Raw genomic sequence first — 14,009 nt, 5'->3', positions numbered from 1 at the left:
AGACTGCTGTATCATGCTCGCATACTTCCAGAGAAGCAAGTGCCAGGAAGAACGTTTTTTTTTTTTTTTTTTTCAGAGGAAGAAGTGCTTTGTGTAACATCCACTGCAGAGGGACCACATAAGTCTACTAAACCTCTGGACCCCTGTGACAGAAAAAGGACTGCATGAACATCAACGAATCCCACATCGGGCAGCCTCTTTTAATCCATTGTAAATCTGCTTACTGCAGCTGAACATGAGAGCACCGTATCCAACACTGAAACAGAAATATAGCTCTAATGAGTTGGTGGAGTGTCTCTGAAGAGAAACACAACCTCTGACATAGGTCCTATACAAGGTATTGACCACTGTTTTCATGTCCCAACACCCCGCAAGTTGGGATGTAAGTACCTATTCTATACTGTTGAGATGAAGGAAATAGGTGAAGGTACTAATAGTTACATTATGTAAAAAAAGGCTAGATCATTGTTTTTACTAAAGGTATTTTCAAATGAGAGTCAGAAATGTGATACCATATACAACTGAACAGGACATTTCAGAGCTTAATGATAAAACAGCATTTCTAAAATCAAGGTCTTAGAAACTTTTATTTTCCAATGATCAATGAAAAATTCCCAGAAGATAGGGGACATCATATACAAGCATTTAAATCTTTTTATCAACTGAAGTTTAGCATCATAATGCAGAGAATTTAGCCAGTCTTTTGCTTCAGAATAATTTGGAAAAAAAAAAAAAAAAAAAAAAAAGAATAAAGGAGAAGGAGAAGGAGACAGAGAAAGAGAGAGAGAAAGAGACAGAAAGAGAAAGAGAGAGAGAGAGAAAGAGCGAGCGAGAGCGTGAGCAAGAAGAGAGAGAGCAAGAGAGTGAAAGAGAGGGGAAGGGGAAGGGAAAAAAAGTCTCCCGGCAGAATAAATAATTTAATTAATAAGAATACAGCTCTCAGTGTTTTCCAAGAATACATTAGACATAATTTTTTTATGGCTTGAAAGTTCTAGTTCTGGGTTTACTAGCTGTATCTGGATCACCTGGTTTTCTCACATTTTAGTGAGCTGAAGTGTGAGGAAACAAAGGAGAAATGAACTTTTTATAACACAAGAGGAAAAGGCTAAGCTGCATGAAGAGAAACTAGAAGAAAATAACTAGTAAAATTTTCTCCAAAATAGAATGCATCAAAACCAACAAATCCCAACAATAAGCAACTCAAATAGCTGGCCAAATATTTGGCTATGGCAGAAGTAAAATGTATGCAGGAAATATGTAAAAGAGAGAGAGAATCTGACCACTTATGAAACCACCATGTGTAACAAAAACAGGTACAACACTGAAGACCGGATGCCACAGAATAGGTTCGGCTTACCTGGTATTTTTTATATAAGCCATACATGACCTTACACAAACATTCCCAGGACAAATCTACTTGCACAGATTCACTGCATAATTAAATCATAGGAAAACATTCAGTTTCCATCCAGTGATGTTTTAAAAGTCTTAACACCATCTTTGGTGTCACAACTAGAAATGAGTACTGTATGATGCAAAACCTTTTATAAATCATTGCCTTGACCAAAACTATTATTTTTCATCCTAATAAACTTTGAGCCTTTGGCTTTGAAGCTGAATTTTTATCCTTTCTTGGTATGGAATAAATCATGGAATCATAGAACATCCCAAATTGGAACGGACCCATAAGAGTCACTGAGTCCAACTCATAATTCCATGCAGAAAAAGGCAGGTGATAGTGAAACCCAGTTTATTCATTCACTAGTAGACATTTCCAATATAATTTCTTATTCATTTATATATTCCTTCTCCTTTCCTGTAGAAGTCTAAATAGCTGTGTCATTAACTAATGAGTGCAAGTCCTCCTTCAATATGTGATCTGCAGCTCGTACAAAGATGTTACAGCATCAGTTAGAAAGAGCATACATGTCTTTATGCAGTAATTCATGCTTTCTACCTTCAGAGGCATGACAGCTGGTTTATAGGGAGCATAGTCAAAGATGACCATCCAAGCTGAAGAAGCAATATTATCACTCCAGTCATGAGACTGGAAGAGAACCTTCAGATTAAAAATCTGATGCAAATTCACTGAATTGTCCCATATGTTAAACAGCACAAGTCCATTAGAACAAGTCCATTAGAACGGTAATTATAAGACTTTCAGAAAGTCTCCTTGTGCATATAGCTTGAGGCTTATGTAAACATTGCCAGTTAGAATTTCAATTGACTTCAAGTATTCTCCACACCTTTTCTTCCAGAGAAATTTGTCACATAATCTTTTCTCCCCAGTCTAGCCACTGTGCCTTCAATAAAATGAATTGTTTGTGGTCTCCAGCAAGAGTCATTTTCACCGAGTTTAATAATCCACTCCATTCAAAATGTATCAACATTCATATCTCCATCGTCAAGACCTCCCCAATGTCAATAGCCTTGTAGACAGCCAAGCTACAAAAACAATACTGCTAAATACTGAATCTATTACCCGGAAGTATATATTTGAAGAGCGTGCAAAGTTACTGTACCAGTAATCCAAGGTTCTATTAGTGCGTAAGTCTCAGATTTTTTGAATGTGTGTCTTAACAAGGCCTTTGACCCAGCAAACAGGACAGTCTTCACTAACATATATCTGGTTTATCAATTGCAGCCACCAGGATAAGGGCTGCAAATGTGAAAATAATGTTTGATCCAAGTGTTGTCTTTACTAATCAAGAAACAAAACAACAACAAAACAGCTCTCCAAGTGTCATGAAAAAATATAATTGGGTCAGGACAGCTTAAAGATGGACTAAATTGCACTGAATTTGGAAACAGCTGAAATACTTGAAGCATTCAAAAGGTGGTCTTCACCTGCTTCCTGTGATCTGTAGGCTTCACCCAAAAGAGGAACATGGACCTTTCAACTCCAGATCTCCATCCATTCCTTTTCCATAAGCTAAACCCCAGCATCCTTAAGCCACTCTAAAGCCATTTATTTTGATTTTTGCAACTTTGTGTTCCCCAAGACTAAGCCAAAAAGTAACCAAAGATTTAAAGCAAGGTTGAGGTATTCAAAACTAAAACCTAGTCACTGAGCCACTCTCTGGACTGGTCTTTGTAACACCCCTAGGCCATTAAATTAAGGAAAGTCCTTAGTCTGACACCTAATGCCAAAAAGAGGAAGGCATCTGACAAGATGCATCATCTGTGAGAACTGGAGCACGCAATTTTAAGTGGGCAGGTCGGGGAGGCTGTAAGAGGAGAAAAGAGGACCATTAACATTTGCTAATCTAATTTAAATCCAAAAAATTAGAACTATTTTTTTTCTCCTATATGACTTAAAAAAATGCTCTAAACAATAATAAAAATCTCCTAAATATAAGGTTTTTAAATGAGCTACATAATGTTCCATGCCGTAATCACCACTGCAACAAGAAAATTGCTCAAATCATTTCTGAGCCAGATTTGTCAGTCATGCTGCTCTGTGCTCTGAGTAACAATGTTCTGTGCAATTAATATCAAACCTTCCAAGGCAGCTCTGATTTCTTATGTTCTGTGTGTTCCTGTCACTGCAGAAACTGCAAAGCCATACTAGACTATAATATAGAGCACTGAAGGGAAGAAGAGAGAAAGAAATGGGAATGAGGGGAATAGAAATAAAGGAGAAAAGTTTTGCAGCCAAACAGAGGCCAGGAATAGTAAGATAATTAGGGTGTGTTTTTTCACAAGATTGCAGCGGCTTGAACTGTCCTCCCCCTCCCCCTCCTCATATTTAATTACAGTTTTTATTGCACTCGTAAGAAATTCAGCTGCTGAAATAATCCAAGGAGCCAAGAACAATTCATTTCTCCCCATTTTCCAGAAACTTTCAGCTCAGCCATTATACTCTATTTCTGATACAAAGATGGAACAAAGCACTATTGCACACTTGTTTATGTTAGGATCTTATATGCCATCATTATTCTCAATCTGCATGAAAATCCTAGGATAAGAAATGGATGAGGAAGACACAGGGGCATATAAAGGACAGAATTCTTTTTCTCTGCATCTTGCTGTGCCTCTGCATTGCAAAATTGCTACTTACATCAATAAAACACACATCAGGCGATAATGAATGTATAGAGACCTCGCAGAGGGAAAAATCACAACTCCAATACATATGAAACATCAGCCTCCTACATATGTTTAAAATTATACACCGTATGCTGAGATTTCAAAAGAGACATTCACTCAGTAGAAGTACAGGGATGGGAGAGGAGGAAGTATGTACAATGCCATTTTTAAAGAGCTTTCAGAACTGCTAAGTACTGATTACCATAAAACCCTATAGCATAATATTTAGCACAACGTAAACTGTAGGTCCTTAATATCTGTGACCAGACCAAAAATTAAGCCTACATAACACCAAGCAGTACATGGGAACAAACAGGAGGCCATTGAACATGCTGCACACAATATTTTCAGGCTTTGATCTATAACTCCAGCCCACATGAATAGTCATACTGAAATCAATAATATTTTGTCAATAAAATTTATATCAGTAAGAGTTAGCGGATTAGGCCAGTAAAGCATTTTTCATGGTAGGAAACCTGATTACAAAACCAGTCATTTGCCTTCAGACTGCAAATGAGGCTTTTCTTTCAGGAATTCTGTGGATATAGCTGGAGAAGGAAAAAAATGAATTCTCCTTTATATTGAAAGTTAAAGCTCAGCCTGAAGGAAAGAAAGACACTTTATTGCACTATTACCTACAGAGAATTTCATTTCTCATCATTGACTCGAGTCTTGTCCACAGCTGTCTTCTTCACAATGTTCCACCTTAGCTTCTGATATTCCACCTAAAATGATTAATAGAGCTATTTTTCTATAGAAAAGCATAAAATGAAATACTTATAGCAGCTGGAAAACCAGGTTGGAATTTTACCTACAATGTTTTCATACACAACTCTTTAATCTGAAAGGAAGACTTTTTAGGCTGATTTGGCAATAAGCTTTTAGCAAAATTAAGCTCAAGAGACATGCTCCAAATGCCACACACTTAAAACAAAGAAAACAAGCAAACAAGCCAAAAACAACAACAACAACAAAAAGAAACAATGAAACCAAAGAAACAAGCCAAACCAAACCTTTACTCTACGCCTGAGGAAACTGCCAGAGCAAAATGTATAAGTGAAACAACAATGAAAACAACAGCGAAAATCAGTTTTCACTTCTAGTGGAGTGTGCAGAACAGAACACTATCAACAGAAAAGGAAAGGATGCTTTTCCCTTAAAATCAATGATTCAGGTGGGGAACTGGTCAAAATTTTCTAGACAAGAACACCCTTAGCAGTCTAGGAAGCATGGGAATATAAACAAACAAACAAAAACACAACACCACACACACAAAACAAAAACCAACAACAACAACCAGAAAACAGCCATGATGACTTTACATGAAATTTAAGTAATTTTAAGTATGAAAAAAAAAGTCCACTTTGATCAAACAAGCAAGCCTTCACAGAAAGTGTTGCACAGAAAAGTTCTGATTGTCCCCTTAGTTATGAATAGAAGCCTTCTGGTGAGGCACAAAGTTAGTCACAAATGCAGGACTGGACTTTTTACCTTTGAAAGGCTTGGGAAACTAATGAGTGAATTTCCCAAAGACTCAGATGATAAAGAAAGGCACAAAAGACCTATCTTCTTGTTCTTATTCTTCAGAGAATTGTTAGATCACTGTTAATAATGGACAAGTTTATCTTAAGACACTCTATCTCAAAGAGTGTTCTACAGGGAAGAAAAAAAGAAAGAACAATTTTTTCCTGCCCTTTACCTAATGGCATCATTTCTTCTAGCCCTTGGCATCTGTCTCACTCCACTTCTCTGTTTTCCCTTCGCATCTGCAGGCACACCTTGCTATAATGGAGTTTAACAAGGAGACAGTCTCATCCCTAATCCTACCTGGCTGTGATATGGCTTGTAGAAGATCGGATTTACAATAGCATTGTATTTTAAGGCCCTTATCTATTAGATGCTGGCAAAGCCAATGGGGTGGGAAAAAAAAAAAGGAAAAGGAAGAAAACTAGCATGGTGCTCAGAAAAACAATTCTGGATCTGAAGAAAAAAAAATAATAAAGCATAACTAATGGGTATAAAACTTGAAGCCTTCACAGCAAGCCTAGTTCACCCATTCAGAGAGTTTCGCCGTCTGTGTTGTGGAGTCTGGTGACAGAATCAGAGCGGTGCTCTGGGCATAAAATCTTCCATTGCTTCTGTGATAATACCTCTGATCTTCTTATTCATCATTTCAGATTTTATCTCCTCTCAGTACATCATAAATTTCTGGAGGAAACATAGCAGTCAACACAGACTGAGCATACTGGCTCAGTCTGAGTAATGCAACGGCACTTCCACTCAGCAGTGCAACAAAACACAAGAGAGTCACCACTGTGGCCATCTCTACCAGGGTGGGGGGCAAGCAAGCATCCCCCTCCATGACCCAAGAAAGCTGTATGTCTGGGGTGTTTTATGAAACAGTCATAAATCCAACCCAAGGAAGAATGCTTCCCATAAATGAGAAACAGCGTACCAGAGCTCACTTCTGCTGCATTATATTTATTCTTGCTTGTCAAGATACTTATTATGATATACCATTTTCAGCTCACATTGTCACACCTCCAAACTCAAAGCCCAGTTAAGCTGCAGTCACAAACATGAGTACACAGATTTCATGTGCCTGTTAACTACTAAGAACTAGCCATCACCATTTATCTCAAGCCCTTTAACATTTTTAATAGCTGCTTATTAAAATAATACATCTCACAAAATACACTTTTCAAAAAAGACTAAAGGACAATTTCTCCACTGTTGGCATTTCATGACAAATTCTTTTTGACTCTATTCAGTCTTTGAATTTAAGAGAGATTTCTTTTGGTATCTTGCCATTCAATTTCATTTTCCCAGATGATACTAGAAGCTTTTAAGCTTGAACTCTTGCTCATGTACTTAAACTTTCTGCAGTGTCATAATATCCAAACTTTTCTTATATGAAATATAATCATTACCTTCTATGATCCATAAGAATTTTCAAAAATCAATAATTAATAATATTAAGATGATGAGAAAAGCCAAATTTCCCAGTATTCATTAACCTTGAACAGAACTAAATTCCTTTAATTGTTTTAAATTGGAAGGAAGATGGAATATCAACCCTATAAAGATCTGGGAAGATTTTTCAACATGATCATTTATACTCATACAGAACTACTGATGAATTTTTCAGCAGGGACACACACAGCAGTTTCAGAAGGCCCGAAGAAAAATTAATTCTGACAACTTCTGGGCTGTATTATAGCATAAATAGTTACAGCTCTTCACTTCCTTTTTCTTCCCAAAACACGGCTGGAGCAGAACACCCTCTTTGCTCTGCTGTGGAGGTCCTACTGTTTACTTAACAGAAGTATCTCCTGTACATATCTAAGCTCCAGAGAAAACAGCCACAAAGCATACATTTACTGTTAAGTTTACTGAATACTACATAGCTTTTTGTTTTGTTCTGTTTATTTGTTTTACCCTTTTCTTCCTCCCTGAGACCCACCTCTATCATACCAGTGATGGTCTGATAGCAGAGATCAGAGTAAAAGCTAACAAGCCTCTTTACAGCCATCCCACCTTTCCAATAAGCCAATGCCAACTGCCATCTCCTTGTGCCACAGTGTTGCATGGCTAGACAATGTAGTGAGTGGGGCAAAGGATTTGTGCTGAGATTTAGTCGGTCTTTTCCTCTCCACATTTCCCATTGCAGAGATGATGAGTTTTATCACCTGTCAAAGCAATATTCCAGAAGGGTATGGTATAAAGTAAAGGTAATGAAAACCAGGAGGAGTCTCTCTGTGGGTATCTGCAGAAAGAATGGCACATAGCTGTTGGAATGGGGAGCACAACTTATTTTCCTAGAACTTCATTTGCATTCAGAGTTTCCACGATGAAGAGAAGAGGTGGAGCATACGTTGGTGAATGGGTGGTAACAACCTCCGTTTCTATTGCTGTTGATAACCAAATCTCATATGTTCCCCCAAAGTCTGCCCTAAAGAAGTATAAATCTGGGACAAAATTAATATTTGAATTTCCCCCAGTACAAAAAAAAAAAAAAGCCTTTTTTTTTTTTTTTTTTTTTAAAGAGTTGATACACTCCATGGTTGAGTTGGTGAGAAAAAGTGGGATACTTTGCTCTTTTAACACACTGAAAAAAAGAGATCAATTTGGGGATTAAAGTCCATCGTGCAGCCCAGAAAACCTTGTATACAATACATTATAGTTTGTTGGGTTTATGATGCTTTTGCATATAAAGCAGTAACACCAGGGAAGATTTGAAGCTGTCACTTAATCTAAATTTCTTTTTAGCTGGGAGCAATAAAGAAGAGGCACTGAGAAGTAGCACTTTCTTCTTAGAAAAAGGGTGTTACCTTGCACCACATGTCCTTGGCCATTTGGGGTATGCAATTTAACAGCAGACAATGTTGCTACCCACTGTGTTGCTTATGATTGTAAAAATACTTGCTCTGATTTAGCCAAAGAGAATCCCCATATATTAGAGAGCTGGAGAAAAAAAAAATTTTGGCCTCTTGTGGCATAAGACTTATAAATAAAGAAGGGAAGCTTTTGAAGAAGGTGAAAAGAATTGAAAAAAAAAAATAAATAGTTCAAGAGAAGGAATTTACCCTCCTAGAAAAAGAAAACAAAACCAGAAAAAAAACACACACACACACACAAAAAAAAAAAAAAAAAAAAAAAAAACACAAAACAAACAAAAAATAAACAACACAGATAGTCAAAACCAAACCACCTCAAGACAGAAATGCAGGCTCTGTAAATGAACTCAGTTATGTTAGTATTAACATTAATTTTCTCACAACTGCACAATATTGCCTAGAGCACAGCTGAAGCAGGTCTAGTAAGGGGAATAATGTCTGTATGTTACATTAATTTTTCAATGTATTTAAATTAAAAAAAAAAAAATGAAATTAAAAAATATATTTTTAACCATCATTCTTTTTTTACTCAGCCATCCATACTGCTCACTACCCAGCACTTCACAAGTATTAAAGTATAAAAGGACTTGTAAAAGATGCTCCTCACTCAGACACTCCTGAGAGCCAATGGAATTGGGAATGTTCCACTAGTCATTCATTTTCAAAACAACAAACCTCCTGTCTTCTCTCCTCCTTCAACATGCTGGCTGGATTATGTGCAATGGAAGGTCACGAGCACTCCCTCTTGGCCACCCTTTGCTCAGGATCACCAGTTTTCTCTTTCTAGCTTACAGTAGAAAGGACGTTAGAAGTCTGTGAGCTGTAATTACTCCATCTAGAATACAGCAACAGCTACGTTATGATCATTTTCTGAGCAAGGCAATGCTGAAAAAGAACAGCAAGGAGTCTTGAAGTAGTTCCTGCATACTCTGCATGTTTCAATCAACTCACAGAGAGGTTTGTTTCCCTTTACAACATCCTACTCTACTGGAACAGAGTTTCAGCACTGAATGAACACCTGAGCCTCAAACATGGACAATTTGAACAATTTAAATGAAAATTAGGGATGTGAGTAGGCAACCAGCACAGGATAAAATTGTTTTGCTCATCAGAACCCTGCCTGACACACATCTAGTTGTGTCAGCCTGCACTAGGGGCAAAGCTTTCTTGCTAATCCTGCAGCATGGGATCAGCTAATAGGAAAGTTAGATATAGTCTGTCCTTTGAACCAACAGCATTGCTGTGCAAAATTCCATCGGTTACACTTGAAGAAATGCAGACAAGTCTATGGGGGTTTTTCCAGTTGCCATGAAGAGAAAAATACTATTAGACTAGGATTGTATTTATGTTGATAAAAGCAACCCTTCAAAGCATGACTGAATTTAGAAAACTGGTGAATAGAAAATTTCAATGTACCAAGCTTTTATCCAGTTTAGACTGTGGCCACAAGTTTTTACAAACATAAGTACAGTTAAGGACAGAACACACCATCAGGAAACCTGGGTTTCCTCACATAGTTCATAAGCCATAAGGTTTAAAAATATATATATACGTACTTGTCTAAATCACTTCTTATCTCAAGTTGTATTGGTGATTATCTAACTCAGAAGAAACAAAAATGAAAAAGCTCAATTGATTAGTACCAGAAAGCAACAGTTTCTCCACTTCAGGCTTGAAACCTATCTTGAATCAGTACTGAAGAATAACATAAAGCTTCAGATACTCAAAAGTAGAGCGGAAGCTGCTTCTCTGTTCGTCCCTCCAGGCAGAGAAGTCAAAGCCATGATCTGACTCATGGTCAAAGAGAAAGCTTCAGGTAGCTGATTTTTATTATTATTTTTTTTTTCTCTCTGAATGCTGCTGCCTCATGGACCATAGATGGACAATTATAGCTGTGTAACACTGACCATACACATATTAGCACCATACCCAACAAAAGTCTACATCTAATCCAGATACACAAACTTCTGGGCTTTACTCTCTGTACTCTATCGGTAAACCCCAAAGGTAAGAGCTTAAAGACTATATCTGCCAGACTAGGCAAACCAGCTGAGAGTAGCTGGAGAATATTTCCACAAGGGATCCAATACCCCCCCTCCCAAAGCTTTTCTAAAACAGTCTCTCTAGAAACTCTGGGACAGCTATATTTTCCCTCCCAATTCACATTTTAGGCTTGTTCTCCAGCTGCATGGAGAATTTGAGCAAATCAGTCAGAGGGTTTTCCACCAGTATTAAGCTCATGTTGAACAAAGTAACAAAGTTCTCTCTCATTTGTCTAATACTTTTTAAAAGTTGTGGTTTCAGGCAGTCTGTAGGTGCAAAGCAAATGCAGATTTAGAAGAACAACTTACAATAGCTTAACACACCACACCTTCCAGGGCAGAAAGCCTTCCCTTCAGATAACAACATTACCATTCCAGTGTCACAAGCCCCTTTCTGCTTGATCAAAATCAGTGACATTTACAGGACCAAAAAGAAATACCTCAGCAGCCCAAGGAGAGATGCTTCCTTTATGTTAGTGAAAGCCAGTACTGTGGGAACTGCTACCTACAAAATAAATAGAGTATCAAAATATATTCTAATGGTAAGTAGTATTCTTGCACATAAAGACATCCTCCCCTGTAGGCCGGAGCAACAGAAGAATAATTTGAACAATTACATCAAAGATTCAAGATACCAGAATACCATTTTAATGCAGATAACCAAATGGGAAAACAGAATAGGATGCACAACAGCTGTGAACTCACCCTTCACCCACTGTGGCTCTCTTCAATTACTCTGCACATTTCTGGCAAAGCAAAAAGCTGCACTGATAAGAACTGATTCCTGTGAGCTGCCCTACTGGGGGTAAAAAAAAAAAAAAAAAAAAAGAAAAAAAAAAAAAAGAAAAAAAGGACACTTGCATATATCTGCCACTTTCCACAAATCCCTGCTATAATAATCCAATAGTCACCTGTTAGAAGTGTCAGTTGATCAGGGCAAAGTTACAGCTTGATCAAACACTCTTAAGAAAGTGTTTTCCACTTGACAGGCAGGAGACTGTTAGGGTATTACAGTGCTCTATCATACACCAACCCTGCTTGTTCATGCTTCTCTGTGGCTCTTAGTTTAGCTATTAGAAAATGCAACCCTACACACACACATACAAGATCATACAGATGTAGAGTACCTGGAATCTTCCTACTACACAGAATAACAAGTAGAATGCCAAGTCTGTATCTGTATGCCCTGCATATCTGCATATCTATTTAAGGCTCGTTCATTTTTTCCTTGTTCAATTTGGAAAAGATCTGCAGCCCCTTGCTCAGACACAGGGGTTTCAGTCTTGGCAGGTATCTCAGGGCTCTCTCTCTCCCTGCTCTAGCTCATTGCTTCTGTGCTGGCAGCATGCAGTCGCTCTGTGCGGCTGTTTTTTCCCCACCGTTTGTCAGTACATGCGCTCTGGGCTTCCCGCTGCCATCTGGCAATCAGTATGAGATCACAGCTTCGGATCCCAAGAGAAAGGCACCACAAGACAAGGTCACAGATAAAACAATATCAGAATACACAAACCTTTGTGTAGCTGCACCACACACTGTTTGGCATTCCTGTGACCCATTTTTTACCTTTCTGTAGCAATTCAATCAGTGATTTTGCTACAGTAGATAAGCATGAAATGAATTTTTCACAGTTGTTTACTGATACTGCAAAACCATACTGCTCAGAAATTCTTGTAGGTCCTAATGCTAGTCAGTTCATTTGTGTTTTATCTTTGGCAGGTGATTTCATTTAGCATCAAAACTGAGTTGCAATAGAGTCTTTTCCTTTATTCAGAAATCATATTGCTGATGTCTCCTTAATGCATATAGTCTAACATGAGCATTTCTTCCAATACTTAGAGGATATTAGATCTCTCTTAGCATTTGCACTAAAAGATTTATCATGCTCACTGCACATTTTGCACAGAATTACAAAATCATTCCATTTGGACAGTTTCTCTGGGCACTGTTTTGTGTGGATAGATAGGTAAAAACTTTCAGTAACAATAAAACTGGCAAACTAATCTGTTCTATCCTCAATTTGCGCCAATCTGGCATAATTACTGGGAGGAAGGGGCAGCTCAGTGTCAGGCTACCTGGACCTGACCATGAGGCAATTAAACCACCAGAAGGGTGGACTGAGCACTAAGTTAGAGACAAAGGTGTACATTTAATTATTTATTTATTTATTTATTAGAAACATAACCTCTTATCTAGCTTCTCATATACTTCATCTTACCTTTTCTTTAATCAAAGCTAGAAGGGGAAAAACACAAAACTACAACTTGCAAATGAAGATTTTTCTCACTGGTTTCAAGCAGCTATTTTGTTGTTTTAAATGTGATGACTTTCTCATTAGCAAAAGTCCAATATACTCATGTGATTGCTATAAAATGCAATACTGAAAGCAGTAAAGTTTATTTGCCATGTGCAACACATGCAGAATTACTCACAATATCCAGATTTCTTGTCTAAGGCAAGATTTTTCTTCTAGTAAATTTTCAGTGAAGCTCTGTGCAGCTTATTCCATAAATAAAATTGATCTGTCCACTTTTTAGCTAGTGTAATGAATGGCAAATTCAGATGAAAAAGCCAAGGCTTTTTAAACATGTCAAGCAATTTCTCACCTACATGTTGTATAGTCATGAAAGCTATTACTGTACCATATGGATGAAATGTTTTTTTGGATGAATAGATTTTTCTTATATTCAGTAGTCATATTCAATTCTTAGTTCACTGAACCTCCCGGGATATCAGGTCCTTCATCAGGGTAAACATATGTAGTTCAGCCACTCTTTAGAATATATATGTTTCCTTATAGTCTTTGTTAGTGCTTAATTATAAAAGATGATATAAATACATTTAGTATCTCTGCAATTTCATGAAGGCACACATTCACTTTCAGAGCAGAGAATAACCTTTTTCTTTTATCTTTATTTTTGAAAGGGACTGACGCAAAACAAACTCAGGAAATATTGTATAACCAAATAGACACATCTGACAAAAACATAAACAAAGTGAAACTGTAAGATGCAAATTCTACGTAAGCCCCTTCAACTATAAAGACATTCAGAGTCCTAATATGGTCTACAAGTCTTTGCTAGAAATTGAATCTATGTCAAAACTTGAATGAAACGAGCAAGCATCTGAGCATGCTTCTCTGAATTATCCCCAGTACTGAGACGGATCTTCCTGTGTTCATTTAATTCAGATAGTGCAACATCGTTAGTGTAAATCATCATCCACTTAGGCACATAGGGTATCATTTGCGTGGTAGGAGTTATGGTTAAAAACAAAAGTCTGAGAAATGGAGAGAGAGAGTGGTTTTGCCTGATAATATTATCATGTTTTCACCACTGCCACAGAGTTTGTCCAGTATATCATACAAGATGATGAAGCCACAAGGACTCCCTGCAGACAAGAACTGGCAACAGTAATTTATGCAGAACCTCAAGAGTAATGAGTTTCATGTTACTTTTTTATTATTATTATTATTATTACTATT

General features: G+C 37.4%; 1 long non-coding RNA gene across 3 annotated transcripts in view; it reads right to left on the bottom strand.

The window, feature by feature from the left end:
- LOC137854012 (uncharacterized) overlaps nucleotides 1-11,932 on the bottom strand; it is a 56,265-nt gene extending 44,333 nt beyond the window's left edge. For 2 of the 3 annotated variants that reach the window (XR_011094875.1, XR_011094877.1), the window contains exons 1-2: nucleotides 11,656-11,932; nucleotides 11,234-11,324 (exon numbers count right to left, since the gene is read on the bottom strand). This is a non-coding gene — a long non-coding RNA (uncharacterized lncRNA). Of the gene's footprint in view, nucleotides 1-11,233; nucleotides 11,328-11,655 lie in introns of all 3 variants that reach the window. The other variant, XR_011094876.1, reaches the window with a different exon arrangement.
- Nucleotides 11,933-14,009: the final 2,077 nt, after the last annotated feature.

The sequence above is a fragment of the Anas acuta genome, chromosome 3 (assembly GCF_963932015.1).
Source record: "Anas acuta chromosome 3, bAnaAcu1.1, whole genome shotgun sequence".
In the NCBI taxonomy this organism is placed as follows: domain Eukaryota; kingdom Metazoa; phylum Chordata; class Aves; order Anseriformes; family Anatidae; genus Anas; species Anas acuta.
This window is presented reverse-complemented; position numbering and strand designations above follow the sequence as displayed.